This window comes from Varroa destructor, unplaced genomic scaffold (genome assembly GCF_002443255.2).
Source record: "Varroa destructor unplaced genomic scaffold, Vdes_3.0 BEIS01000002.1, whole genome shotgun sequence".
Classification (NCBI taxonomy): domain Eukaryota; kingdom Metazoa; phylum Arthropoda; class Arachnida; order Mesostigmata; family Varroidae; genus Varroa; species Varroa destructor.
In genome coordinates this window covers 9,269,989-9,297,264 of record NW_019211455.1, presented here as the reverse complement: position 1 = coordinate 9,297,264, position 27,276 = coordinate 9,269,989, and the positions used below count along the sequence as shown (strand labels likewise).

At 42.9% G+C, this 27,276-nt stretch overlaps 1 protein-coding gene and 1 long non-coding RNA gene across 10 annotated transcripts in view; one reads left to right on the top strand and one right to left on the bottom strand.

Annotated features, from left to right (window-relative positions):
• Ca-alpha1D (Ca[2+]-channel protein alpha[[1]] subunit D) overlaps window positions 1-27,276 on the bottom strand; it is a 229,739-nt gene that overhangs the window by 105,525 nt on the left and 96,938 nt on the right. The gene's annotated exons all lie outside the window — the stretch shown is intronic.
• On the top strand, window positions 3,147-21,161 carry LOC147757333 (uncharacterized). Of its 2 annotated transcripts, XR_015321580.1 has the most exons (5): window positions 3,161-5,782; window positions 8,765-8,879; window positions 9,231-10,214; window positions 20,487-20,568; window positions 20,840-21,161. It is a non-coding gene; the product is annotated as an uncharacterized LOC147757333 (long non-coding RNA). The 2 variants fall into 2 exon arrangements; XR_015321579.1 differs by having other exon boundaries at window positions 3,147-5,782; window positions 8,765-10,214.

Genomic DNA, 27,276 nt, shown 5'->3' with positions numbered 1-27,276 from the left:
AGTTCTTCGCCGAGTAACATCCTAGGGTTTGTGTATAGGATGCTCTCAACAGTATTGCCGCTATTACAGACACGCAATACATATAACATGTGTCGTTTTGTGTTTTTTGTTGACGAATGCAAGTAACTCTCGCCTGGGCTTTCCATGAACTTGCGTATATCAAATCAACGCCACCCATCATTAATTTCTTCGCTTAAGGCTTTTTCTTAGTTTCAACTCATGGTTAAATAAATTTCTTGCCATCAACCTGTAAGCACATTATCCTGTTTGACTACTAAGCTGATTGCAAAACTTGTCATCTCTTGATTTTCGAAGAAGGTACCAGTTTCCATGTCCGATGCCCTTTTATGACATATCCATTAACCGTTCATGCTTTACATTCAGTACTCATCTGCCTATGTCTTTAGATGGTCCCCAGGCGGAGAGGTGGGGTTTCCTAGCATATCAAACAAGTGTATGTGCCTATGCATAAGTATTTATTTCGTTCTAGTATTTCCGTTTTCATCAGGGCCGCCATGGCTGTACCGGCTTCCTTTTTAAATGACTCTTACATTTAATGTCAACTAATGATGAATTTAGTGAGGTGCGTAGAAATTTTGTTTGCTGCCTCGAAGCTAAGTGAACCAGCGTCGGCGGACCCTTTGGGCCATTTTGTCGGCTTCAGAGCCCTTGAGCTACGAAGCAGGTCGCGGTACCTGTGCCCATAAGGAAACAAGTGTGTCGCTGCCGTGTTACAAAGGAAAGTAACATTGTTGCATTGAACGAGCACACGGGAAGTCCGCTTCATAACGAAGGAGGAAATTCACGCTTTGAGATGACTCCTAATTGGAGGACAGTGCGATCACAGTCAGTAGGGATGCGGGGAGATTTTAGTAACAATTTCGTGTCCTTATAAGATTTAACGTTGTCACCGGTACCCTTGAGGAATTATCGATAAACGTTGCTGAGAAAATAATATTACAACTTAAACGGAACGAATTCTGAATCTGTGGCGACTACTATATGGTTTGGCGTAAGTGCTTCACCTTATATCCAATTTACATATGTACTCTCCACCATCGAAAATCTAGTAAAATCAATTATAAGATTACGAAAAACGCTGATCCATTTGATCTACGCGGATCAATTGAACTCACCGATGTGACTCCCCGTGAAATATAGAGCGTAGGCGGACTGGAGTAAGGAACGAAAGATTTTAAGTACAGAGGCTGCCTTCGGTTACGCCTAAAGGAAATAGTTGCGTTCAAAGTTATGGGATTTTGAGTTAAACGTCGGATGAAGCCTGTTCGCCATTCTAAGAAAGAATGGAAGTTCTTTCTTCTTTCTGCTGCTCACCAGTGAATGGTCTAGAGGTCAACAATAAGGCGTGGGATCTTCTGTTTAAAAAAATGGCCAGCCAGTTGAATAGCGCCTGACAAAACGGCTGTCTTAACCACTTCCTAATTAATATCATACATGCCGTATCATAGTGGCTGCTTCTAATGGAGCATTAAGCTAACTCAAGTCCAACCGAGAAAAAACACTTGAATGGCTTCTCAAGCTAACCAAAACGATTGACCGCGTAACCTCAGAGTGCCGACAGTGGAATCCGCGTATCTGTAGATGGCAAAGAACTCTGCGGGCCATCGAGCTTTACTGCGTGCCGATGTGTAACCGCTTCAATGTGGTCCGACATGGTGTGTACGGTCGCTATTAAGAGTATACTGTTTCGGTAACAGACGCTGTCCGTGACGGAGCCTGAAAAAAAACCCTGCAACGATTTTGTATATTTAGAGTTTTTGGCCTGTATCGGTAGCTCTTGTGTGACAGTTTTGAATCGCGGCCTGCGTTAAGCTCAACCGAGCTGATAACTTGTTCGAAGGCGTATTTCCTAATTGCAACGTTTCTCTGTTATTCTACAAGAATGTTGACAAGCCTGGACGAAGTCTCCGTTTGATGCCTTTTTATTTTGCCATGATCAGCGAGAGGAGGAAATTATCCAAAATACAGTTGTACATTCGAGATCCTGCGAAATTTTTGCGACAAATTGGCGCGTCGATCATTTTGCTACCTAGATGGCGCTCAAGTCTCTCAAATGAGATAATATGTCGCGTCCGGTCGGTATCATTGCCTTTCGAAAGTCGAGGCTTGGTAATAACAAACGTGTTAAACAAAGTCGTTCGACTGTTCTTACTCAAACTTAACACAGAGCGTCCTTAAGATGGGCGAAACGTTTGCAAGAACAAAGAAAAAAAAAAAAGCTTCACCATTTCATTATAATCAAGGCGCAAACGTCCTTCAGAACCATCAAGAAAAACCCGTGCTGGTTACAGTTAAAATGCATTATTGAAAGAAATTAACAATCCAAAGAGGATGTTGTTCTTTCTATTTCAAGAGGTTCGATGCGAGAGATGCCCGTCGCAATGGCCGACTGATTATAGAAAAAGCTGATGAAGGAAATGCGAAAGTTGAGCAGGACCTTCACGCGAGTAGCCATGATACCGCCAGTAGAATCGACAGATTGTCTACAATGACCAGTTAACCGTTGAAGCCAGCTACCACACGAGTTGATGCGAGTTGAGGAGCTTACCTGATTGTGTTTCCATTTGCAGAATTCTATAGAAACGCAAAGAAATTGAGCCATTCCTATAGCGGTTGATCACAACTGATGTGAACTGGATTACACACGAAAGAATGAAAAATATGTATTTGCACCAAAGCCAATGTGTCTGGCGGAATTGGAGAGTAGGAATCTGCTGCCGCTGCTGCCGCCGCCGCCGCCTGACAAATCTCTGTTGTCAACAGTTAACAAGATTATGTCAAGCCATTAAGAAGGTCAAGCATAGCTAGTGCTGGAAAAAGCGACTTCAGAAGCCGGCAAAAAGTTAGGAGAAACTGAATAAGAGATTTTTAAAGAATTTTTCGTCTAGCCCTCATCTTAACCTATCAGGCTATCATCTGTTTCAGTCTCTACAAAGCTCTTTTTTTTTGATGGTGTTAATTTAGTTTCAATGAAGATGTACGACAATTGATGGCTTGTTACAATTTTTCGCCGAGTAACCGCCGAAGTCCTTATTATATAGTAGCAGAGAAGGATTATGATGTTGTTAGAAAGATGGCAGAGGACCATTAATCAAAATAGCGAATATTTGGTTAGTAACATTATTTTAAAATATAAAAAAATTTGACCTAAAAAAAAGTCATAACATAACAAATAGCATAAGCCAACAGCTCAATAGATTGTTACACTTCAAGCGTACAACGTATTGCGAAGTACTGGACCACGCAGATACGTGTTTCGTTTCTGCATCGTGTACTCCGCTCTCTAGAGAAATAAGCTCCACTCATGATTCTTCTGACAACACGTTTAGGTGAAACATTATAATAGTGTACCCAGCGTCTAATTGATTTTCATGGTGCGCGCTGCGTCATGGCTACGAGCATTGAAATGGCTAAACTGATGTCCTCCCAATCCACCTTGAAAGGTTTATTTTCACCTCTACAAAGGCTTGGTTTGGGTCGCATATAAAACATCACTATATTGAATATCTCGTCTAACAAACCTTCCCATATTCCTATCCCTCTCAAAATAAGTCCTGTCAATTGTTCTTCTTGCATCATTTTGACGATCGTTACATGATTTGAAAGGAGTAAAGGATGACGGATATATTTGTTCTCCTTTAGGAGGCGCCGATGTCTTACTGATCCCTTTACTAAAGTAGATAGCGATGCATGCGCTGCTCGTTTGCTGGGCTATGACATCAAAAAAGGAACCAGCTTCTAACAAATGCTGTAAAACCGAGCTCGTACAACCAGCAAGAACTGGACTGTTAACGATCTAGCTATAACTGTATGTTAACGATCGGAAGACAACAGATTTATAGATCGATATTTGTTCGACTTCATCAGCCACCGCGACAATAGCGATGATGAAGCAGCCGCAGGTGTTCACCGCAAACGTAGATGTCCTTTGGAGAACTTACACGATTATGTAATGCGTGAGATATGATAAAGACGTGTTGCGGTTGACATTGCCTAGGTCCCGGGAGGGACCGGCAATTCAGCGCATCGCAATAAGGCCCATCCATCATTCTACAGTAGTTTACACCCTATTAGCTACCCATAACAATTCGGAGATGCCATGTCCGGCCGCAAATGAGCTCTGTGGGTGCCAATGGCATTACTGTCTATTGTGAACAGAACGGCAGTGTAGAGGGCATTTTTCAGAAGTTCCAGATTGCTTCTACAAAACAATAAAAACATGAGTCAGCCAGTTGTTCATGTTACTTGTGGTAGAGGGCCTTTGCAACCTTCGTAGTCACTTTCTCTCGCTTTTGTTTATTTGCATAACACCACAGGACCGCCATCTGAACCTGCGGGTTCCTCATGCCGCAGAAGGCTTCGTTTCGGAATGGAGACGGACTACCGCCGTCACTTATTCCGCGAGCATCGATTAACTCAGCCAGTTCGGCTCTCTGGATCGCTTTGGCGCTGAGGGCCCTAAAGCACAAAAGAGATTTTTCTGAAGTATCAGTTAAACCCATTTACTCAGGTGGTGTGCAGTTTGAAGCCGAAAACTATATGGCGGGCTATGGTATAACCCTACCTAGAGTACCGACTCTTCAAAAGTAGTGGCGGCAACAGGGTTCGAGGAAAACGACGTTAGAAATGCGAAATATTATTAGTAAACTTCGTTCACACAGGTTACGTTGAATGTATTGTTGGAAAGCAAAAAACATTCACTTAGAAATATTCGGTAACAGGTAGTGTTTAAAAACGGCTTGTTAATTCGTGTAGGAAGTGTAAGAGACCTAACTTGGCTTGCATTTTCAGGAACGCGTCACGCATAAACTTATTACACCTCTAAGCATACTCATTTTATATTTGTAAAGGTATTCTAACTAGCTGTCGAGTATACACGAAGGCGTTGGATCGGAAACACAATTGGAGTTCATGTGTGGATCACGGACAAGTTCAAAATTTTGCCAAATAAGAAAAACAATGCAAAGCCTTTGAAATACGAAGGGACCTAAACGCTCGAGAAATAAGTCAATTATAAAAAAAAAGTCAACCTAGTTTGAGGAATACGAGGAACTGGTTCTCATAGGGGCGAACTCGGTTCACATTCGAATGCGTCGCTGGGAGTTATCGAATAGCTGGTCTCTCAAATGTAACAACAAGTGAGGTCATCTAACGGTTCCCATCTAGGAGCACCCTCATTGCACTTTTTTCACTTACCTCTATTTTGTAAACCTTATCTCAAGTGGACACCGCTGTTATCTAAATTATGACGAAAGCAACGCAATGTCTAATTTAGGAGGCGAATTTGTGCATCCGCGCGGTAAACGAAACCTGAACCTTATCATCCGTCAGATCATTCTCGAAAAATCACGACTGCTTATGAAAGGCACGACTCGCGATTCCTATGTGTCCTTTGGACTTATTTGTTTAGGGCAACATAAATATTCGGAACAGAGCTCGAGCGGACGTGGAGATGCGTATAAACAGCAGCAGTTATGGTATCAGCAACATGGCCAACTTTTTCGAGCAAATTTCATTTGCACTGTGAAACAAGATGGTGCAACAATGCCAACTTATTTCAATGAAACCGAAAGCGGTACTTCAATAGAAGTGTAGTTTTTTTTCCACGAGTTTGTTTTGTCAGAGAGCAGGATCACTTCTGGCCAGTCTGTTTACGCTTCTCTTTCTCTATTCTTGAGCGTTATTTTAGCGCGTATCCTGCACCTTTGTCGCTATCCGTGTGAAGGAAACGACCAGACACATTGTAACAGCACCATGCATTGTAAGTAGAACACACGGTACCATGTATTCAAGCATTATATTGTTAATATAGTACTAAACTTGTTCGTGGCTTTTTTTCCGGGATAGTTAGAAGCGAAGATTCTGCATGTACAAGCTAAAGAGCGCCGTAAAGGTGGGTGGCTAAACGGGCTATTGCTCAAAATGCTATCTAGAGAGAAAAGCCTGAAGGTGTGGCTAATGTGTAACAACGAATTTCACCTATTACCCCAGAGGCTTCAATTAGGAGTAATAGCATCCTGAGCAATTTCGTAACGTCTTTCAATATGAAAATTGGCTCTGCTGTTTGGGAACCGGAACAGAAGATCAAAAAGGGAGGAAAAACGGAGTCAGTATTACGATGGAAAGCTTCGAGGTTTTCTCCGTCCTAGGAGACGGTCCGCTTCACGGGTACTCGCGATGACCTCGAGGCCTTATTCCGTAAGGTTTTGCTCTGATAATGGCTTACCACACATAGACGAAGCCAGCCGTTTCTTTCCTTTATTTTTCTTAATTCTCCGTTCCATTACTATTACCATATACATTGGTAGTTTCCTTAATAGTTTGTCATCCATTTTCGTATCTACGTTGGATAGGTTGTTGAGAGGAAGCTGAAAAAGACATGGCTAGATGTAAGAATGATTGTAGCAATATGTGCAAGAATTGTAGAACTCTCGTAATATGTTTTATAGCAGAATATCGGCAAAAATCAGCCGCAGTCTCGCAACTTCTTACTGTCTTCCTTCTACAAGCATATTCTTCTATAGTAATAGCAGATCGGACTGTCTTTGTCTGATGTGGGTGAACCGTTATTATAAACTAGATTATATCACTCTTTTACTTTTCTACCGCTTACTACAGCAGGAAAAGAGCTCTCGAAGCAACCTATCCACCGTTAGTCCTATACGCGCCGTAGTTGCCTGATTTCCGCGATGTCCTTTCTTCAGTTCACGTTTCGCGGCGCTTGTGCTTGACTCGGCCTAAGTAGGAGTCGGTATCCGGCTTTGTCTTGCCCTGGATGGAGAGTCTGGATGGAATTTCTTCGCAGTAACACCAATATTACCGATAGGGGCATAAGTAATGGCTGAGGCAGCAAAACGTATATGCAGTTCAAGGCTGTTCGTTGACACGTGTCCTAAATGTAGGGACACGTAGGACAGTCCGGAGTGACGTGGTACCTATGTTTTTATTGCGTTTGTTCCTATTTGTATAACTTAGTGCTTCCAGCGCTGCTGATACTGTTGGTGGAGCTGCTCCGCCTTTCGGGAGCTGCTTTCCTGCAATTTCTTTCTTTATATCTTTCTCTCTCTCCCGAATGGCATTGTATGTAATGACTGCAATGCACATGTTTGGACCTACCAGTGGCAGTCTTTGAAAGCGAGTTGCATTCTACTTTAGTACTTTTTGATAGACTTGGTTATTTTGTCATTTGCTGAACAGCCTCTGCCCTTCCGCTCAAATTGAACCAAAATTAATACCTTATGTAGGTGGCTACTCCCAGTGGGCAGTATTGCCTAGAAGGCAAACGAATGCTGCACAGCATATAACTAATACTTGAAGTTTAGAAAAATAGCGGTGCACTTCATGCTAATAGTCTGTCTTTTTCCTAGTTTGAATCATTTACTCACTAAATATTCATCTTTGATATACATGTGGACACAAAATCGAGCTCCAATCGACCGACCGACCGACCGATCGATCGACCTCGTCTAAGTCACTGTGTTTTTTTGCGGAGTCCTTCCTTTGAATGAAGCTCCAAACGATAGCAGCTAGAGGCCCTTGCTTGCCATGATCGAACCGAGTGCATACCAATGATTGCCCTTTATTATATAATAGTTATTATAAGCACTATTAGTAAGTAGGTATATAACTATAGTATAGTATATGTAAGTAGTAAAAAAATGGCTAGGGAATAATTGATATTAACGGCTAGAAAGAGAGAAGCAAAGATGTGCCCGTCTATGCAGTGCGGGTTCAATATATGCATATATAACCATTATATATATATATATATATCTTCGGAGAGTAGCTACGACCGGAAAGCCGAACGTCGCACTTCACTGAATATACGTAGCAATCATTATCTTGAATACCGCAAAAGACGACTATCTCGATAGGAGTGTATAGTCAAAAATTACAAGCCTCCGTTTGTAAGGTACCCATTTCAATATAAAAGAGGGCGTTCTTAAATAGCAACAAGCTATGGGTAGAAAATAGCTGAATCCGGCTTAAGATTTCTTTTCGCTGCATTGATTGATAGCTAGGCTAGATATGCCAAGCCTGTACGGTACTCGTGACGTACTCCACCGTTGATGCATGTAGCAAGCAAAGAGGAAGATAGAATTCAGTGTTTGTTTACTGCTTCATAAAATACTTCATACCCACCGAGCGCCTTCGGTTTGCATCTATTCGTAACTTCCGATGCAATTCCAGAGGAGCTTGCTTACAAACCAGTCGAAATAAAATGGCTGTTATTAATTACTGCAGTATTAAAAATTACGTATGTACAATATAGACAGCTTAGTTGTACTTAAAATAGGGGAAACGCCTTCACGCTGGCAGTCGGCAAGTTCGAAAACCCTATAAAGTAACAAAGACTGAAGGAAGTTGAACACGGAGATCATTTGAAAGAAAGAAAGAAAGTTATTATTTGTCGACTGTTCTTCCTATCAATCAATCAATCAATCAATTAGAACAATCTACCTACCATGAAAGATTCTCCTGTGTGAAACCGATGTCACCTGATCGAGTTGTGCTTCGAAAATGGTGTTGTTACATTTGGAGCCGGTATAGTCAGCGGTCTCGGCATTTCATGAGCTGTCTATTATCGAGATAGATCCTTAAGTAGTTCGGCGAATACGCAGATACAAAGGCACAGAATAATGAAAATTACGAAACTTTATCACCAGAAAATTGACAAAAAAAGACGATGAAAACACAATGTTAACATGACAACATTATAATTTGACCTCGTCTTACCTTTCAGGTGTGTGAATTTATGACAGAGATCTACCGAAGATTTCCTTCCTCACTCAAGGATTCAACAGGAGCTTTACCAAACGCTTCCCAAAATCTATAAACATAACGCTACGATATTATAGGTACGTTCGTAAACTGTGCGTCGCCTTTCTAGGATTACTCAAGGAGATTATATGAAAAGGAAAAGACGAAACGAAGGGTTGACTGATTGCATTTCTACGCATTAAATGTTGTTTTGTGCATTGGTATTGTAAATAGAAATTATTCATGTATAGAATCAACCACCTAGTTTATCCGCCTGGCTGTTTATCACTGTGTCAGCACCTAACATTGTGTTCACATGGGTACCAGTCTCTCAAACAGGCAAGCTTGGTTGAAAAGTAACATTTGCCTTATCAGTGTATTAGAGCGCACAATTAGCCAAGAAGCTTTAATGCTAACGAGGCCTCATTTGCCATTTTTACATAACTCAGGCGTGGCACGAAGTCGGCCACGAAGGCCTCCAAGAACTCGCACACGTACAAAAATACTCACATATAATCAAGCGGACGAAGGAGATCGTTATAAATTTGCGAGAGCCGTTACGCGAATGCAAGATACACATCTTTTGCTGCATAGATAAACAGAATATGGCATTTCTTTTTTTGCGCAGATTTCTATAGGTCTTTCAGCGTAGTTCGCCTCTTCAGCCCTTTGCTACAGTATCCCAGCTGCGCTTCCTGTTTTCGAAGCTCGTCGCTGTCGGCGTCACTGTTGTTCGACGCTTACGCGTTGTTTCTGTTGTCATCATTGTGCCCGTGTCGTGGGCCAGTATGGGCAAATGGTGAGATCCGCCCGAGCTGCGACGGTTCGCCCCTCTTCTAACATTCGGCTCCGGAAACCAGCGAATGAACGAGTTGGAAAGTGGCCAAATGTCTGGGGTGTATTAGTAGCACCATCTCGCTTCTTTTTTAAGGACTAAGGCTGATGACAGGCTTGTTCACTACGGTAGCCTTTCCGATCGTTCCATAGAGAACTGAAGTCGAACGAGCCCTGTGATCACTGTTTTGATAATCATGTATTCTATATATACGTACTGCTGTCAATCATTTTGATGTTCTGCTGTCATATCGGTGTAGTTACTTGTCGGCGTAACCGCACGCGCGGTTATAATAGTACTTTTATTATCGATACGACTTCTATCCCAGAAACGAAGCCTACCCTAAGAGCATATTGTAGACCTTGGCCTCTTTTAACTTTCAAGTTAATCGTTGCTGCTTGAAACATCGTAAAAGCCAAGAAGGATTCCTAATAACAACTCGATGTAACGATGATATTTTTTCGTGTTATTATTATGGCTGTAATTTGTTTGTCGGCTACCGCAATTTAAGTCACCACACCGCTTCACGGCATTCTACCTACATAAATTGACCACAAAGAGATGCTACATGCTCAACAGTAACGGACAGTTACGTAAGGTAAGTAAGTTCAAATAAATACTTACGGTGAAAAGGGCAAACGGGCAGTCAGACAAACAAGTAATTTTTACCAAGCGATGAAGTGATTTCCGAAAAAATTGGAAAAGTTTGGCCTTTTATAAACACTTTGGTCCGATTTATAGCGTAGTCAAAAGTGCAAACAAAAGATGTTTATTATCTATGTGTTAGAACATTTTTTATACATAAATAACGCGCCTGTCGTGAAACAGACGAGTACGTCAAGATAATTAAAATTTCAACATCCTATTTGATAGATAGGAATCAAGCTGCATGCTCATATCGTGCTCATGTCCAACTAGTTGTGTATCTACTGGGTACGTGCACTACGTTCGTGAATCGTAACGCTCGCAGGTAGTAACCCCATTGGTCATATTCTGGCGGCAGCGAATTGCTTTATCGCTACCTGATTTGATATCTTAGATGCACAAATCGGGTGTTGGCAGATGTCAAGAGATAATTAGTTTCAAATGAAAAGTTAGCTCAGCTTTAATGGAAAATAGGTACTATCATCTTGTATAGCTGGAGTTAAGCACAACTTATCGTTGCTAGTAGCGTCTGCTACTCGTCACGAGACGAACCGTTCCAGAGAAATTGGTGAGCGAGTCGGGACTTCGGAAGAGAGCGAGGTAAAAGGGGGGTTACAAGACATAATCGAGTAATAATAATAATCATAATAAATAGCAAAAAAGGTTTTTCTCTTACCAGCAACTTGTTTTGTGTCCATCTTTGTATAAAATGCCAAATCCATTCACATACGTTCCATGTCGCGGAACAGAGTGTTTAGGACGGCTCAGACAGTGAATGATGAGATGGGCTATTTCCATCAGATGCTTTCCACATATCTTCTTATGGCTATATAATATCTAAAAGTGAGGTTTTATGCAAAAACCTAAATGAAATCAAAGTTGAAATTAAATTCATGAAATGTTGTTTTTTTTTTTGTGTGTAATCCGTATGGTGCTAGTTTGTCACGTAACTCTTATTCAGCGAATGTAATTTACCTAGATTGGATGAAATTTATATGCAAATGAACACAGATGCAGTCACTTGATGAACGTACACCGTTCTCGTGTTATCTCTTTGGTATTTTCTGCTTTGAAATGAACCGTGTTTTGGGCATAATCGAAGCTACGACGTATCCAACGAACGACACTGCAAAAACAATACATTTCGTATGGTGTAACTGCACAGTTTGAATTTGCCCATCTGTTGAAAACATGAAAAATGAGATTGACCTAAATAATAGTATGCCCATGACGACTGACGTCGCGGGGCATGGATCATAGGGACCAACTCTAACAATCTGAGAATTATGATCAAAATCTATGATACGTATGTAGCACTAATATTTAGTAGATATAAATATCTAGTAAATGTTTGTGTAACCCTCTCATTGTGCCTTGAATAGGCAGTACCGTAGGCTATAGCTGACTCCATGCATATGATCCGGTACTTATCCGGTTTGCTACCTGATCTCTTGTTCTGATTTGCTTCACCTTCATTGAGCAGCAATCGTCAATATGTCTCGTATGATTTTATCTGCAAACCTGAATATCTGCAAGCCACACTAAACGTTTACCTACGGCGCAATTACTACAGTTCTCTGAAACCGACCCCGTTCCGAATTTTTTCGTCTACAAAGGACAGAAAACACTTGCTCAAATGGAAACAATACTTCCTCGATTCTCTGTTGCTTTTTTCACGGTGGACCGCGTATCCTTGAGCATGCCCCTTTCTTTTTCTGACAAGCAGCTCTACGCTACTTCTTGCAGCTCGCAATCCTTGTTTCCTTTGCTATGCATATCCTTTCAGAATTTTCTAAACTCATGCTTTTCGCTGCCGCCACTCCGTTTCTTCAGCTTTTGGTTTCTATTATAGCCATGTCGGTCCTTTTTGCGTTCAGGTTGCCGCCGCCCGCAGCAGCACCAGCTTTGAATGCATTCTGCTTTTGGCTTGCGGAGTCGCCTTGCTATACTTATTATTTTTAGTTGTTTTTTTTTCTATCGATAACGAAAACTGCAATGCACGACACAACGTCGTCACCATTAGCCATTCCTTCAATTTTGATCTGTTACCCTATCCAGAGAGAGGATAAAATGAGGGCAAAACCGCGTCCAGCGTTCACTTTCTCACATTCGTATGCCGGTTCCTACCACTTGTGCCAATATTGATGAACACGCCAGCAGGATACTACGGGCTGCCTCATCCCAACCTGCTGTCTCCTGCTGATGTTGCTTTTCCTCGTTTCACACCGACATTGAATAGATGCTGGCAGAAAACAGAAGTGGATATTTCGACGACGAGCGAAACCACCAGACGAATTTGGTTCGACCTAACTAATTATAGTTGAAGCAATCCACTTTGTTAGTTTTGACTCCCAACGGGACGTATTCCTTTTTTCTGTCCTCCATCTATCCTTTGTCACCCACCACTTCCCCACTCCCTTCCTCAGATCTTTGCAAGTGGCTGGCGCGCCCGCATAGAGCTGTAGAGTACTTCCTTGCCTATATCGAATGCGCCTTTTAACATTTTCCTGATTTTGTACGGGCCAACTTGTGGAATGACACGGAAAGAAAAGAGAAACGAAGTGAAGTTTGTTGCGGGGGCGTCTTTTAAAACGCCGGGACCTGCTAGGAACCGCGTGCTGAGTGGACGTCTTCACACCGCCCACGTACTAGGATGTACAAATGTGCAAGCGCATAATAGAAACTTGGCGTTTGGCCATACGACGGGCCAATCTGTTTGTACCCCTTGCCCGCTTTGAAGGCTTAGCTCTTACTCGTTTAGTCTGTTCCAACATGAGGTACTGCAGTGTTGTCTCCTGTTGACACTGCACAGAAATTCTGCCTTTGAAGAAACATAATATGGTTCATTCTAGGGGAAGTGGCACATAAAGAGAAAAAGCCAGACACCTATGAGGTATTAACTAACATATGCTTCCGAGCTTGCCTCCCATAGTGTTTGATTACATTTTCCGACCGCTGCTAGCCAGCGTTGCGGATGCTAGCTGAACCTGGGAATGTAGCATGCGTCTCATCCCCTCCTTCAAAGCGTCTGGGCGCCATTAAGCTGAAAATCTCGCATTGTGCTTACCGCTCTTGTTGTTGCTGTCGTTGTCGTTGTTTTTATCGTTAGCGTCGTTCCTGTTTTTTATGATGATCCTTTTGGTCCGTAATCTCCTTTTCGTTTAGCCCCAAGCGTCGCCACCCCAACAATTCCCGCCCTCCGGTAACGAGGGATTAGTGACTTCAACAACGTACGTGGCACATACTACTTCTACTGGAACAATATAGCCCGTTCTAAATACAGCAGGCAGAACGAACTGGTAGGCCAATAGTTCTGACTAACTATGATAACTTAACCATTTTTTTTCGTTTAATCGCACACACCGACTATGCGCTCATTCCATCTATTGCGTGGATCACATGGTATTACAGAATGGATCTTGTGTGTATGCGTGTATAGTCGACCGTTAATCGTCATACCTTTATGCCTTAAGGCTATCTGCATGATTTTTTACTGATGTTGCTATAAATTACGTTAAACCCCACGCCACATGTTTCAAGAAAAAGTCGTAATTTATCAAGACAGGCCCTCGGCTACACGTGACTCATGTTTGTGTATCGTTATTGCATGTATTTCGTTACTGCTAAAGTCTGCATCCACTGTATACGGCACTATTTAGGCTAGTTCCGAAACTTGTTTGTTTCCGGCCAGCAGCAGGCGAAGCTCTTAAAACGAATTCGGCCTTGTTTTTTTCGCTAAAAATAGTTTATTTATTTATTGCTTGGACTGAAAAATGCTCATGTACGTTTATTATTTGAGTATGCCCTGGTGCAATTCGGGATTCTCACCAGTCATCTACTGTCTGCCGCTATCGATGATTTGGTTTCGTAAGCAAGCTTATCATATGGCATGCAGCAATCCGCTAACACGCTAGACAACACTAACTACAGTACCACATAGATCGATGCGACGTGAGTATTGGCTGGATGGTCCTCCATCGTTTGCCAACGCATAATGAATGCCCCGCCAGTCCATTTATTCGCACTCAAACAGAAACGCGACGTGCGCGAAATCAATCAGAGCTTGATGAATTTATGGGATGAACCACTAGTCCGCGACTATCCCTTTGCTTTGGTATACTCAGACCGTGTACCGCCTGAGTAATCCTTGCATCCGCTGATTCCTTACACACGGAACATGGCGCACTTCAATAAGATCTTCGGCAACGGCGACCCGCTATCGTCCGAGGAATGGCTGTGTTCGTCCATAGGCGAAACAGGACACACTGTGAATCAGTGCTTGCCGAATCATACGCCACTTCCAGTGAATGCCTGCCGGAGCGCAGCATTCTCACTATTTCTGGTAAAGGCCCTAGTTGACTGTATCCTTTATGGGTCGTATCACCAGCAAATCGTCAGAACAGCGCGATCCGCAATGAAGAATCACGGAGTTAGCTGCCGATAGCCTGTGCTGAGGCATTGGGGAATGACTTCAGAGTTATATAACGTCCTTAGCTAATTGTCGAACATTAACTACCGACCTCAAAAACGATCAGACGAAGCTCACTAACATAACCCGATACTAGCAATATACTATTTAGCATTTTATTGCGCCGTAGCTAATAATAGCAAGGTTCATAATTGCACACATACGAAATTATTAGAGCACGTAGGCCTATATAATTCGTACTGATAACCGTATTCAGCCGTAAAACTCCCGGAAAAATAGAGGTACGGTGTTGATGGAAGGGTGCAGATGATCAAGCAGTATAAATTCCATTTGGCAGGACGGGCGATGAAGCTAACAGTTGTTAAAAATCGGTCCGTTAACTCGTTAATAATTTATGCCAATGAAAGTTACATTAAACTGTTATATATATATATATATATTAAACCAAATTATGATCGTGAAGAATTATGGATGAGAGTAAGTTTATCACTATAATAAATTTAGACCACAGTCCAAATAGATATCTGTTCTCAAAGCATGTAAATAAAGCCTGTCGAAGATCTCCGATTGCAATCTGCAAGCAGACGTATCTTTGTCGACTCTACTTACTATTAATGTAACCATTCGATAAATTTGAGAGTATTTCACTGTAGGAGAACCGATAACATTTTTTAAAATCTAAAGTAAGGCTTAGAACTTCACAAAAAAAAGTTACAATGAGCAGTCTTGTTTACCTAATAATACGCCACCCTTCGCTTAAAACCTCAACTGCAAACTTAGCCTAGAGTTAACATGAACTTCCGTAGAGATTCATTGAACTGGGAACCAAAATACATGTGCAATTCGGTAGCCCTTGTACTGCAATCTTGTAAACCCTCGACCTGAAATCTTTCTGGCCTGTCTGACATAGGCTATTCAGTTTGTCTGTATTTCGACAAAAACACACGCTTTCTTTGCTGATACCGTCAGATAAACTACAGATTATCATAATAAATACAAGCCCCCAATTGTCGTTGTTGTCTAAACAAGGTGCCTCAAATGCTGCAGATTATCAGGCTTAAAGAACTGGGAAATAATGTCCGTCTTAATAGGACCATTTGATGGACACACTATCCGAGTGAAGCCTGATCATAACAATAGTAGTTATCAATTATAATGAGATGTACCGGCTAACAGCATTCCGATGTGTTTGCGAAACATCTGTTATATAATGCTACATTTAGTAGCAATCATCGTTACGGAGCAAGAGGTACAGTACCGTGGCGTACCTCAAATGTTTCTTCCCGTTTAACTTTACTGGCCGCCGATTTCTTCAAAGACTTCAGCTCTGCGAGTATCTGTCTGTTTCCCATCCTAAAATTGCTTTCCTTCTTGGAGGACAACGACTCCTTACCAACATTCCCTACAGCGTCCTTATAGCCTGTTGTGCACCATATTGCTTTAGTGGCAGGAGCAAACGATGCCCAGGTGCCATAAGAAGAATATGTTTCCATTGCCTTTTTCAGCCAGAAATAGCCAGACCCGCATAACGCACTCATAGACACGCTGTGTACGAATCTTGAATTCGTAAATGCTAAAGGGGAAAAGAGCGATCGACGAAGAGAAGACCGTTTGTTTCGATTCTCCAACGCACATAGAGGGACAAGTTTCAACAAAACTGCTTGACTTATCTATTTGTGCCAGGCAGGCAATGCCCAGCACAGGACAAGCCATCAGAATGTACTATTCTAACTTCCACATCTAACAATACAAACAAGGTAATCGGCTGCAAGCCACTATCATTGTTGCGCAGAGTTCCTATCTTGCCGGCAGCAATCAACATTAAGGCCAACCGGACAAGATGCGCGGGCGGATTCATGTGTAGCGGGAATTTATGTCCGTGTAAGGCGGCACATGCTGTTTGCCGAGGTTAAGAAAGTAAGCGGTATATTAATGGTAATAGTAACAATTGTAGTGAATGTGACTGAAAAATACTGCGTTTACCGAGTACGACTCCTGAAGTATATAAGTTGGCAATTTGTCTAATAGAAGAGGACGCAACGATATAGAATAGGACTGATCGCCGAGGAATGTCTGATTATTGAAGGCCAGCAGATTTTGTTACACGCCTTTATTTTGTAAAGCAGGTTCAATAGCGTATTTGTTTCGGTAGGAATGTGGCTGTAGTAGCAAGGATGCCAGTAGGGACAGTGGGCGCCTTCTTGAAAGTTCATGGAGACCATACCTCTAGTGTTCTGGCAATCTGTGCGCCATTATTTTCATGCCTGCTGCATTTCAACCTTGCAGGAACTGTTTCTAATTTAGACCTCTTCCTCTCTTTTCCTCATGTTCCGTGTCGTCAAGCTGGCTCAATTAAAGGGAACGGGGACCGAGGCATTTGGCTGACTAAATGCCAAGAGTAGCTCTCGATAATCAAAGTCTTGTTCATCGTTTGCGCGGGGCGGCTCCTTTGAGATTTCCAACCTAAAAAGGTACTTCAAGGGATTTTCTGCCGCTAGTGCGACGGTCCTCTCCCGCCGTCATGAATTTGTAACGTATCGGTCGTCTTCTTTGACATCATTTCCATCGTGTTGTTTACTAACCGCTATCTCTAGACACGACCGATCTGGTACGGCAGCTGTTTGCTTCCGCCCACCTTCGCGCTTTCCCGCCGCGATTACCTTCTTACCTGCTTTATATGGGAATACGCACTTGTCGACCGCAAACAGCTTCTATCTATTGCTTTGGCTACGAAGCTTCTCCCTCTCGCGTTCGCCTCATTTCAGCAGCAGCAACAATCTTTCAGAGTTCTTCCAAAGGCTGGAACTGCTTTTGGCTCGTAGCAGTAGCAGCAGCATACGTACTCAAACGTAGCAGAAACAAGGAACCAGCAATGTCGACAAGGCCATCGATGATAAGGGCGACGATTTAAGATTGATGATAAGGATGACAAGCAAACAGCGGCTGCTACAGCTGCCTTTACAAGGACCTTAGCTAGTTCCGTTGGCAACCGCGGCTGAGATGCGAGCAGCGGCATGAACGTTCTTTTCGGTCATAGATGCGAATGTGGCACACTGATGTATTATTCACAAACTATTGTGGAGCGACAGAGAGACCGCGGGCTGCCTGGCTTGTAGCACCCCATAGAAACCGGTTCATAGTGGTAGCACTCGTTGCGTTGTAGTGGCGTCGCTATTGCACGACTAGTGTTCGATGGAGTTTGAGTGCAAAAAACGTGCAGCTTACAGGAACGAGTCAGGGTGGTAGTGGCATCGACTGATTATAAGGACTGCACAAGTGGTGTAGATGGCCCTGTGCAGAAACGCATCCACGCAGGCATGCTACGGCGCACATCCACGTATCGACCCGATAAGCCTGCATGGACCAGCCCCGCGCATATGTAGACTTGCCGTCGCTGGGTTCCCGCCCTTTCTAGTGAACCATCATCATCATCATCATAGCTTCTTCTTCCATGGCGAGCTTCGTGAGGGTTTCTACTAACACGTCCGCTGCCCCAAGGGAAGCAATGAGTCTCAAACAGTCATCGAGGAGCAATGGCATGTGATTGGATAACGCGAAAGGTGATTCGTAGCTGGTAGCTTCTCCTTTCGGTTTTTTCTCTTTTTCGCTATTTTCTCTTTGCGTGCTACAACGAGCATGTAATAGGACGCCTCGGCGATCCGACTCCGTATTTCCTATTGAATTGCAACAGCAGAAGCAGCAGTAAAGACAGGCTCTATTCTAACATGCGGCCATCGACACGTCTCATACGTGGACAGAGCCTATAGCCAAAACATAGACAGGGTGACGATGTCCGAATCTCCTCCTGAACTGCCAATTGCTTCTAACCTCCAATGGCTGTTCCCATGGTTTCTATTGCCGTCCATGCGCGGAAGTACGGTAGACTACATTATATTCCATTCTTGTAGGCGTGTGTATGTACGGGTCATGTCTTCATATCTGAATATGCATAAGCGACACAAAGAATCCGTTGTGTCCTAACGGCAAGAAGTGAAGGCATTTTAACAGCACACGGCGTCAGTATACGGTTCAGAGAGGAACCACTTGCATTCATCGGGGAACAATTTAGACGAGGTCAGGACTTCCGGCGGCCTCAGCAGCTATGAAGAGCGAGACCACGTGGGACCATCCGGTGCGCAAACGACATCGCGCCTTTTGATGTAGCAAGCAGCCCCGTCGTTCAAAGGGCAGCAAGCGACACCTTCTGCTGCGGCTTCGTGATTGTAGACTTCCGCAGACGTTCAGTAGAAAATTGGTTTCCTCAGGATTGTACAGGCGCTTCCTTATTGCGGTTGTTAGTTAGCGTACTTTTTTTCGGGTCCGTCTACCAGCATTCCAGTTGTTTTGACATCTTGGTTCATCCATCGGCATCAACGTTAGCAAACTGAGCATAGATACCCAACTAGTTTCATTGTAAACTTGGAAGTCAAAATCTGCTCCAATAAAGAGATTATGCTTATCTGTCGCCTGTTTCGATTATTATAATCCACGCCATGAAAAGTCGTTATCGAGTGTAGACTTTCAGTCATAGAATCTAGACAATTTTGGAGTCTACGCAGCATGTAACACAGAAATATATCTTTGAGTTGATGGACGCTAGCCTATTTCATTATACAACGATGAATAGGCGAACGTAAATACAGAATCTTTTTTCAGCATTAGCCATACAGCGGGAATTATCTCAGATGAAAAGTTCCAGACCATTTTTTTAGCGCCCTTGAGACGCTCCGCTGTAAAATTATGGCCCGGCACAATAGTCTCACTTTCATATAGTGAAGTTCAGCGGATTAGGCTGACATAATTTGGATTGCTGTTGTATATAGGTAAATGGCAACATTTTAGTCTAAGAACTACACAACACAAATGTGCGTATTCAGAATATTCGTAAATCTTCAAGTGCAGGACTTGACTGATAATGCGAGCCTATGACCTTGTTAAGCTCAGGGTTGTTTTGTACCTACGGTTGCACAGCTGAATTTACAAATTAACAGCACTCAGAGCTTTATTGAGAACTTCAATTGATCAAGTGGAACCACGCTCAACTAGTTAACTTGAATATGGCTAAAACTGTATATCCCGTCTTTGAGCGGATGGCGTTCCTCTATGTTTGCAACCACTGAGTCAATCCTTGTTTGCGGGCCGACTTTCATCTTATTCGACCTTCTGTGTACATGAGTTAGTGGAACGGCGCAATCTTGTTCACATTACAAAGTACGTTGGAACAACGTGCACGGTCACTTCTCACAATGAGGCTACAAAGCAGAAGCTAACGTTCGCTGCGATAAGTACGTAACTGAAGACGGGAGAGAAAGCGAACCTAAAACAAAATCGTTTAGGAAGTACTTCAGGTACAGCTGTGTGCAATAGAGGTACACACTAATACTAGAACATAAACACTCGACTGCGAGAAGGATTCACATTAATATTTCAATCTGAGTATATTATAACAGTGTTCGTAGTAACTAACGATGTAATGTTTTCATTTGTGCTAATTTAGTCAAGATTACATCAAAAACTGTAAATTTCCGTTCTGTTAATCGTGCTCAACTTCTATTTAGCCTCGACATGCCTATACTACTAGAAGTGCGATCTAACCTTGTCTCGTCTTAAGTGCTAAAGCGCTTAAGTCTAACGCACGGAGCAAGCGTCTGAAAGAGTGCCCAGTTAAATTAGCTGATTTTATCAAAAAGGTGACAGTTCTCACTGACACGACACACAAAGGCTAAAAGCAGACCCTCAATCTTGCAGGCATCACGCTACGTTTTAAATGTGTAACTTAATTCCGATAATGATTAGTTGCAGACGCTCGAACAAAGCAAGATAGGTCCGTTGAAAGCTAATGATCGACTTAAAACACCTCAACATACCATCAAATTGGGTAAATTTAACAAGTCCTTCGCGATTACCTTACATCTCCATATCTCTGCAAACTTGAACTTGCATAACGTCTAGATGAGTTGATTTTGCCAATGACTATACTATACATTAAAAAAAAAAATCAATCACGTTTTTATGGCGGGAAATTTAATTTTATATAGCACTTGATCGATTCTGCATTAATTGTGTGCAAGTATAGCAAAAATGTTATACTGGAATAAAGATGTAATCGGGATTTTTTTTCGCTGAACTTACTTACATGTGGATTGAAGGAATGAAAAGCCGGTCTATAAATGACAGCAGGCAGCGTCTAGAGAGAGTCAAAAGTAAACGGACGTCGCTGTGGCAGCAGAGCTTCAAACGGGGCTGCGTGCAGACGGTCAAGTAAAATACTGCGATGTCGCTGAGTTTAGACGACAGTATGTTCGTATCGTAAAGCTTTTGATAGAAAAAAATACACAATGCGCAACCCTTGAACCTTTGGTACTTTGAAGAGCAGACAGTTAAATGAATAAATGCAGAAGGTAAAGTGGATCTCAAACGGAGCCCTATATAACGAATTTATCGCCTTAACTAAAAATAACTTGTGGGCATTTTGTAATTAGTCCGCTAATAAATATGTATATTATAATAATTGTACTAATGGTCGTGTTATTAAAGCCATTTTAAATATCACGTCTCCCCCTCATACGACCTTCAGTCCAGTTAGAAGACCAAGCAGGCTTGCCTTGATCCCACTGCACCCAGTCGTATATCTGAGAGTAACCCCTGTACCAAATTTAATGTGCACGCAGCTCCCCTAGGTCTATCTTAACCCTGCTTTCGACACACATATAATTTGGCTTGGTGCCGAACCTTCCTAATTAACCTTCTAATTGATAGTTGTTTTATTTGCAATCGCAGTAACAATGCGTCTTTGATAGAACAACAAAGATATCAGTCCTCATTAACTTTTTCTAAGATTTATCTTTCCTAGGAAAAAAAAATGTGCTCTTTTTATTTTTGATCACCATTGCATTTTAGGTGGAACAGTCGCAGTGTTTCTAAGAGTATGCGTCTATTGAAGGGTATATTTTGCCATTAAAGCGCCTTTAGAGAAATTGTTTAGGCATTTTCGGTATTCATTTGCACCCATTTTCAGCTATGTTCCATAGAACTAATAGTGGTAGCTCTACTTTTAATATTAAGTATTTTTAATTGCAAGCCCGAAGCTTCGCTTCCATCAGCACTCTTTGAAGTCACCGCTACGAGCCTACTGGTGCAGGGCTCCACACCTAGTTACACGCAAATCGATACGGTATGAACCACGAGCTGTTACCTGGCCACGACGGTGGCCCACGGATTGCCAAGCTTTCTTGTAAGTGGCCTCTACGCGAATCAAAGTTGTACGTTCTAGTGTCACTACAGAATTGGGCGGATCACTAGATCGCAAAGGAAAGCTATACCGGGAGAAAGGGAGCAATCGAAGGTTTGGTCGAGTTAGCTACTGATTCACTATAGCAACAGACGATTCAGACATAGTTCAGCTTTGCAAAAGAATTCGAAAGCGTAATGATGTCAGCAGTGAAGAACGGGCAAAGAGCAGCAAATATGGCTAGGCAGCATTGGGCTCATATCTGCAACTCACAAGTACTTCAATAGCTGGAAACTTCGACGGACCTCGGCGCGAAACTCATGCTTGCTACACAAATGCATTAGATCGTACAGTCGATTTTCAGCAACCAACCAACGATGTAGGATCTCCCCTAGGACAAATTATAGCAGTAAAAACAGGAACCCTAAAGAGAATCTGGAAACCTGGCTGGCCAGGGTTGAACTAATCACACCCCGACAGCGTCTGTTCAACACGAGATATCTATAGACCGTCAACCCACTGTAGATACAGTCAACAATTGACGTCTGACACGAAGATATGGTGTACAGCAAGAGAATGTGTCAGCACATGCGGAAACGCAGCATTTCGTCGTATTTCCACATAGTATGCAGCAGGAGTCGGGAATAAAGTTAGCTTTGACTATTGTACTTTGCTATGTGTATACATCGGAACATGTATCCCAATGGAGGAATGTGATAATATCGCAAATAATTTGCGGTGAATGATGACGGCAAGCGAGAGGAACCTAACTCGTTGTTTACGCGAGTTGCAAATGTCCTTCGTCCTCAGCGGGATAAAATTCGCTTGTGTGGACCTATAGGACGTATACTTTGCTGGTAGGCTAAAACGAACGCAGACGTTAGACTACTGAAAATTGACAAGTACTGAAATGTTTCCTCATATGTGAAAGCAGAACGATAGACGTAATTACGAGCCAAACAGAAGCAGGTACGAGATAGAAGAATATTTCCATTGTTTATGCTGTTTACGGTGTCTACCGATTTGCTGGAGCCTTCCACATCTTCTATAGCTAGCCCATTCCCTGACCCGGCCCATTGCCGGCTATGTCGCCCGTCCAGTACCTTACTGACACCTTTCACGTTTTGCCAGCTGAGAATTTTCCCCTGACTCTATGCTGTTTTCCCGGCCAATCCCCTCGCATGATTCTATCCGGTCGGACAGAGTCACGTCCTTATTTTTATCAATCCATTCACTCGGCCGACTTGCTGTTGCGTTTAGTCGTCTGTGGCCATCTGTCGGAGACCGAGCAAAGGGCTACGGTGAAACCGCCCCCTAGGCTTTCCACCTGCGCACTCGGATAGGTGAAACGAAGAAAAGCAGCGCAGCATCGTTTCAGCCCTGAGGGAATGCGAACTATCGGGCCTTTAACGGACAGAGGTTGCAGCCTTTTCTAGGCCAACACTATGTCATTTTTACTATTCCTCTTTGAACTACTACGGCTATCAAAAGAGCAATCGGTCCTGCCTTGCCCAAACCAGCATATCGTAGGCTGTCACAGCTGAAATAAGCAGAAGTTGCTCATTTACAAAGATGGGAATTGCTGATTTCTCGGGTTATGGACATCATCTATAAAATCCATACTGTTCAGCGGTCCGTGTCTGGCCATTAACGTTTAGTCAAGAGTACTATTCATTCTTCAAGTGCACATTGAGAATATGGCCAGAAGCTCTTAGTCTTACTCCTACCATTTTCAGCATCACCGCTACCAGCTTCAACAGCAACGTGGCTTCCTTTTCAGCGGCGGGTGTCGTGCTTCTCTCAATATCGTTTCATCGGGAAGTTAAAGTGAAGCTGAAGAGAGCAAACATGGGTGGAGAAAAAGCGACGAACCCCAAGTCTCAAGTCGACTTAAAGCTCAATGCCTTTGCTTTGTAATGACATTACGACAGCGGCAAGGCCGTCGCACTATAAAACTCGGAACTAACTTATCTGATAGGACCCCTCTAAGGGTGGATTTCCGCCCGAGGCGTTGTGTAACGGAAGCCCACCAAGACAAGAAAAGCGGGATCACAAGTAGGAGTAGCAGTTGCCGGCAACCCGAGGTGCTGCTGTACCGAACTAGATGGTGGTCGTATCACATGAAACACGTGATAGCAATAGATGAGCGGTAACCAAATCAATGCCCTTCATTGTTGGCTAAGCGCGTGCGTGGTGCATGCGTATTTATATGTGGCCGCTTTTGTGTGTGCCTACAGTTGTGTGAGACACTTTCAAGCCTAGGAAGGCCAGTGACGACGCTGCCAGTTGGTTCTAACAAACATATATAAAAAGAAGTTACAGCTAAAGCACCGATCACAGCAGTTACACTGTCCGAAGACTGCCATAAGCGTCAAACGATAAGTGGGACCGTTCGTGAGAGGTTCTGGAAGAAAGAAATAGCAAGGAACAACTTTAGTATAGGCTAGCAGCTTAGATAAGCTATGGAGCAACGAAGCAAAAGGCGTAGGATCTGAGGAGATGAGTTTAAATCAGCCAGGAGAGGGCTGACTCGGGAGAACGCTCAGCCACTGCTCTCTGCTAGTGCCGTCTGAATGCCTGATCTAGGAAAGTAACGCGTATGTAGCTCTTGACACAGCAACAGTAGCTGCAATAGAAGTTGTACTGACATAACACCTCGAAGTGTGTCCTTAGAATTGCCATCGATCAAGCTTGGATGGTGTCGGTAACTACGTGAATGACCCCTTTTCCCTTTATGCGATTTTCCCGAAACGATATCGAAGCGGGGCTGTAAGGCCACAGCTAGAAAAAGCGTAAAGGGCGATTTCAGACAAAACGATAGCCTTTAGAAATCATATAGTTAGTAGCAACCGACGGTGGCGCTGAGACAGCATCGGAAAAGAACTGAGATGGAAGGGCTGGAGGTGAAAGAAGCACAAATACTTCTTGCCGAAACAGTTTATCTGTCTACTTGCCTGCTTGCTAGCTGCAGGGGCAACGTATATATCCTAAAATGACGATATTTCCTGGCTAGAAATTGTTGTTCACAAATCCAACCAGGTAGTTTCTATTGGGTTCGAAATTGAGTACCCTTCCCTCTCTAAAGCAATGTTATTGAACCAGCAGAACTTATTTGACAGATGATGAAGACTTAAATTACTTCAAATACCAATGTAAGAAAATCGAAGACAAGCAAACTTTAACGACTAAGTTAAAAGGAAGGCTAGGCACGTTATCCTTAGGCTATAGTTGATCAAAAATATTTGCCAAGTATGGACCTGGTGGGAAATCACACAATTTTACCATTGACTGTGTTTGAAGCGAAGATTTTTCTATTAAATATCTATGCAGTTTTATATTTTTTTTTTTGTTTATATGTTTTCGTTCGATGTATTCTTGGTACCTAAAAGATCGCCTGGCAATCATTCTGTTCGACGGAAAATGCACATCTTAAATAAATGGGTTAATGAAATGCTTCTCCTATGTAGGACTATCGATTATGGTGTGGCCCAAGGTGGCATCGTACGTTGAAGCCATCTCTTTTATTAGGAAGACGCTTATTTTCGTCACTGATTGGTTAACCATGGCAACAAGAACATGCATCTGTATTCTCTTCACAGAATGAAGCGAACGCGCAGGTGACTGGGTTTTACCAATTTTCCCCGTGATGTTGATTTGTAGACCGTTGCAATTTATTCTGTCCAATTTAAAATAGCCTTTTTGTCATATTTAATTTCAGATTATGTAGCAGTTGCTGTACGGTGTTTTGCACTACGGGCTTCACCTTCTGACAGATGTCTGATCCGAACCAGAATCAATATTTGTGTGTTTACATCGAATAGTTTATCGATATTCTCGGGCCTCGAACTTGGATCCTTTAAAATGTCATGTTCACTTATAAAAATCAGCACACGGTAACATCATCATAGCTTGCTGGGCTGTACAGAATAGGCAATAGGAGCAATATTATGTGCATGCTTTGTGTTTACTTTGCCTAGAAAAGTAATAAGCAAAAAGCCACCCCTTTTCATACGGGTTACGCGCTACTAGAAACCGATTAAGTACTACTTTGACCAGACGGCACCCTTTCACATGCCGGTGACCTGACCTATTTTTGCCATTCAAATATATATATTTGTGTCAGTGTTGAAACAGCATCAAGATTATTATGTTTGGCTATGCTGGTATAGAAGACTACTTTATTCAATGCTGATTTTACTCGATGCTCGATGTTGGCAAATTCTCCAATAGGCTCGGTTTACAATTGAATTTCTCCTGATAAGCCCCTGGAAGCTGGTCTGTTCAGCATCGGAAGTTTTCGACTTGCTAACGCCTTCAAGTAACCGCCTACCCCTACTTTACCTGCGCCTACTTATGCACGCTCTTCGTGTGCTTTATCCATGTGTTTTTTGACCCGCTGTTGAATGTTGAATGCTATTACATTAGCCATTTCTGTTATTGCAGTAAACCATACAAGCCACAACTATGGCTGAGGTTCGACCGATGCATTTAATTATCAATAGGTCGGAAAAATGTCCCACCTATTTATAGAGATAATCTAATTAGAAATGCCAGCCATTTCGCTTGTTGCCGTCTATTGTTAAAGCTTGTCCTCTTCATCTTATCCCTAAACAACGCATATAACTCAGTTGACCAAACATCCTGTGATTCTGCTCTTCACCAATTTCTCCGTTTGCCATATTCTCCGTCGAAGTTCGCCCTATTCATTTTCCTCCTTAATTCCATAAGAGCTAACGATGTCGGCCGAACAAAGGGATGGCTTTATTGTCTCTTGTTCCGGCACGTTAAAAGTGTACCAAAAGTGGTCGTACATAGTTGCCGGAAGCAGTATAAGACAGACTCACCCGTTCGACCCGGCGTAATTGGTTCCAAGTGTCCTTGGATTGAAGTCATCCGTCTGTCACTTGCTTCCGTGTTGCGTGTGGAATCACATGCGCCTCTAGTGCCTTTAACAAATTACAGGAATTTTTTTTTACCGTCTTCTACTGTTCTCTACTGAGTCTGCTATTGAACCTTGACCAATGTTGACAAAGATATATGACTGCTGACGGGGTGGGGGCTGTTAATTGGGACTGCACATCATGTGGTATGGCCTTCCCTTGTTCCTGCGACCGCCACTGCATCCGCCGTTGTGGTGCGCGGCGGATGCAGTGGCGGTGAAAGACGATGGTCGCCAATCTATCGAACAGCAGTGATCGGTGCCTGAGGAACTAACATAAACCGACAGGCAAGTTCAGGCACAGGTCTAAAAGTTAGTACTTCCGGGCCAGCAATCAGCCGTGGGCGTGCTGAAGAATAGCATCGTAATCCATAAATGAACCTCCTTCGGCATTCATACCGTGGCTTGCGGTTGGT